This window comes from Theobroma cacao, chromosome 9 (genome assembly GCF_000208745.1).
Source record: "Theobroma cacao cultivar B97-61/B2 chromosome 9, Criollo_cocoa_genome_V2, whole genome shotgun sequence".
Taxonomy (NCBI): domain Eukaryota; kingdom Viridiplantae; phylum Streptophyta; class Magnoliopsida; order Malvales; family Malvaceae; genus Theobroma; species Theobroma cacao.
In genome coordinates, this window is record NC_030858.1 from 12,463,418 (window position 1) to 12,467,274 (window position 3,857).

Genomic DNA, 3,857 nt, shown 5'->3' on the forward strand with positions numbered 1-3,857 from the left:
GTTTTAAATGAATATTTTAGACTTTTAAACTCATTTTGAATATGAATTATGTGTTTTGTACTTGTATATTACGTTTTAGCCTGTTTCAAAATTTTTGAGAAAAAAATGACCAAAATACCCCTGTGTGGCGAAAATTTTATTTTGATTGTTTTTTATCTAAAATAGTATATATTCTCTAAAAACTCAAAATTTAACAACGATTGCTCACAGGAAAGGAAAAAAACTGATATGTAAGCCTTGCGGGGTTCCAATTGGCATTCTAGATAATAAGTGTAAATCGGGACATCGCGGTGATTGTCATGGGCCTGAGGGAGGTTTCGGGTCATGACAATTCGATTGGTATTAGAGCCTTTGGTTTTAAAGATAAGAATTTTTTGTTTTAAAGTGGTTTTAAACAATTTACAATATCAGTGCGGCCCCAGATTAAGTTAGGTTAGGTTGAATAGAATGCATGCATTTTCATATAGAGCCTAAGGTTCCCTAAGCTAGCTCGTTTTCTCTTATAGATTATTATGCCTCCTCGACGCGGACACCCACCTCTCACTAGATCGGTTGGGAGGGGAAAAGGTCATTCCCAACGTCGTCAGCTAGATGCAGTAGGGGAAGAATCGACTGTGTCTACCATTCAGGCAGCACCTCCTGCTGAGCAGGCCGATAGTCCTCCACATCTTCCACCTCTTCCGCCACCTACTGGTATTCCCACCATGCCTACTGAGGCATCACAGGCATTGGCAGCTTTCTTTACCGCAATGGCTGGTAGAGCTCAAACTGGTCAAGTTTCACCTATAGTACCACCAGTTACTCCTTTAGTTCCACCACCGGTACAGGATGTATCCATTTCCAAGAAGCTAAAGGTGGCTAGATAGCTCGGTTGTGTGTCTTTCACGGGTGAGTTGGATGCCACTGTGGCAAAAGACTAGATTAATTAGGTTTTAGAGACTCTCTCTGATATGAGATTAGACAACGACATGAAGCTGATGGTGGCTACGAGATTATTAAAGAAGAGGGCTCGTACTTGGTGGAATTCAGTGAAGTCCCGTTCCACTACTCCTCAAACGTGGTTCGATTTTCTCAAGGAATTCGATGGTCAGTATTTCACTTATTTTCATCATAAAGAAAAGAAGAAAGAATGTTTGAGTTTGAAACAGGGGAATCTAACTGTAGAGGAGTACAAGACTCGTTTTAACGAGTTGATGTTATATGTGCCGAATCTGGTGAAATCTGAGCAGGATCAGGCCAGTTATTTCGAGGAAGGGTTTCGTAATGAGATTAAAGAACGGATGATAGTGACTGGTAGGGAGCCGCATAAGGAGGTGGTACAGATGGCTTTACGGGCTGAGAAGCTCGTGACTGAGAATACGAGGATTCGGACTGAGTTTGCAAAAAAGAGGAATCCGGGTATGTCTTCTAGTCAGCCAGTAAAAAGAGGCAAGGTCTCAGCGATTTCAAGGAGTACTACTTCTGTTTCCGTGACATCTCCTCGACCTCCATTTCCACCATCACAACAGAGACCTTCGAGGTTTAGCAGATCTGCTATGACTGGTTCTAGGAAGAGTTTCGAAGGTTCTGACTAATGCAAAAATTGTGAGAATTATCATAGTGGGCTATGTAGAGGGCCAACAAGATATTGCCAATGTGGACAGACGGGTCATATTAGGAGTAATTACCCACGGTTAGGACGAGCCACGGTAGTTGCATCATCTTCACCAGTTCACACTGATATGCAGAGGATAGATTCTTCTGGGTTGCCACCGAGACAAGGAGTGGCCATACGGTTCGGTGTGGAAAGTAATACCCCAGCACATCCACCTTCGAGACCACAGACTCGTACCTCGACAAGAGTTTTCGCTGTGACAGAAGATGAGGCACGGGTCCGACTTGGAGCAGTGACAGGTACTATGTCTTTATTTGATAAAGATGCTTATGTTTTGATAGATTCTGGCTCAGATAGGTCTTATGTGGGCACCACATTTGCATCGATTGCTGATAGAAACCTATCACCATTAGAGGAAGACATTGTAATTCACACCCCTTTAGGAGAATAGCTAGTTAGAAACAGTTGTTATAGAGATTGTGGGGTAAAGGTAGGCGAGGAAGAATTTAGGGGTGACTTAATTCCTCTAGAGATCTTGGATTTTGATCTAATATTGGGTATAGACTGGTTAACTGCACATCGAGCAAACGTGGATTGTTTTCGAAAGGAAGTTGTTCTTCAAAATTCAGAGGGAGCAGAGATTGTGTTTGTAGGGGAACGTCGAGTATTACTGTCATGTGTAATCTCGATCATCAAAGCTTTGAAATTAGTGCAGAAAGGGTATTCGGCTTATTTGGCATACGTGATTGATACTTCAAAGGGGGAACCTAAGTTAAAGGATGTCCCAATAGTAAGTGAGCTTCCTGATGTATTTCCTGATGATTTACCGGGATTGCCTCCTAATCGAGAGCTTGAGTTCCCTATTGATTTACTTCCGGGTACTGTACCTATTTCTATCCCTCCATATAGAATGGCTCCGACGGAGTTGAAGAAATTGAAAGTCCAGCTGCAAGATTTAGTGGATAAAGGTTTCATTCGCCCTAGCATTTCTCCTTGGGGAGCACCAGTTCTATATGTCAAGAAGAAGGATGGCACTCTTCGATTGTGTATTGATTATCGTCAGCTGAACCGAGTGACCACTAAGAATAAATATCCTTTACCCCGAATAGATGATCTTTTTGATCAATTACGATGCGCTACGGTATTCTCTAAGATTGATTTGAGATCTGGGTACTATCAGTTGAGGATTAAGGAGCAGGATGTACCCAAGACTGCCTTCAGGACGCGTTATGGGCATTATGAGTTTCTGGTGATGCCGTTTGGTTTGACTAATGCCCCGGCAGTTTTATGGATCTTATGAACAGGGTGTTCCATCCATACTTGGATAAGTTTGTGATAGTATTCATAGATGACATCCTGGTTTATTCGAAGAATGATGATGAACATGCTATCCATTTGCGCATTGTGTTGTAAACTTTGCGCGAGAGACAACTTTATGCCAAGTTCTCTAAATGTGAATTCTGGTTGAAGGAAGTGGTTTTCTTGGGACATGTGGTGTCTGAAGCTGGAATTTATGTCGATCCCAAGAAGATTGAGGCAATCTTGCAATGGGAGCAACCGAGAACGGTAACTGAGATTCGTAGTTTCCTTGGCTTAGCTGGTTATTATCGGAGATTTGTTCAGGGATTTTCTTTGATAGCAGCTCCTCTGACTCGTTTGACTCTTAAAAGAGTTAAGTATGAGTGGGATGATGTTTGTGAGAATCGATTTCAGGAGCTAAAGTACCAGTTAACCTCTGTTCCCGTCTTAACACTTCCTGTTAATGGAAAAGAATTTGTGGTATACAGTGATGCATCTAAGTTGGGATTAGGGTGCATATTGATGCAAGATGAAAAAGTAATAGCTTATGCTTCCTGACAATTGAAGAAGCACGAGCCGAATTACCCTACTTATGACTTGGAGTTAGCAACAGTAGTCTTCTCTTTGAAGATTTGGAGACATTATTTATATGGTGAGCGTTATCGGATTTTTATTGATCATAAAAGCTTGAAATATTTGCTCACCCAGAAAGAGCTTAATTTGCGACAAAGACGATGGTTGGAGTTGATTAAGGATTACACTTGGTGATTGATTATCATCCGGGAAAGGCAAATGTGGTAGCGGATGCCTTAAGTCGTAAATCCTCATCGTCGTTAGCAACACTTCGGAGTTCTTATTTTTCGATGTTACTTGAGATGAAATCTCTAGGGATCCAGTTGAATAATGGTGAGGATGGAACCCTACTTGCTAGTTTCGTCGTGAGACCTTCATTGTTGAATCAGAT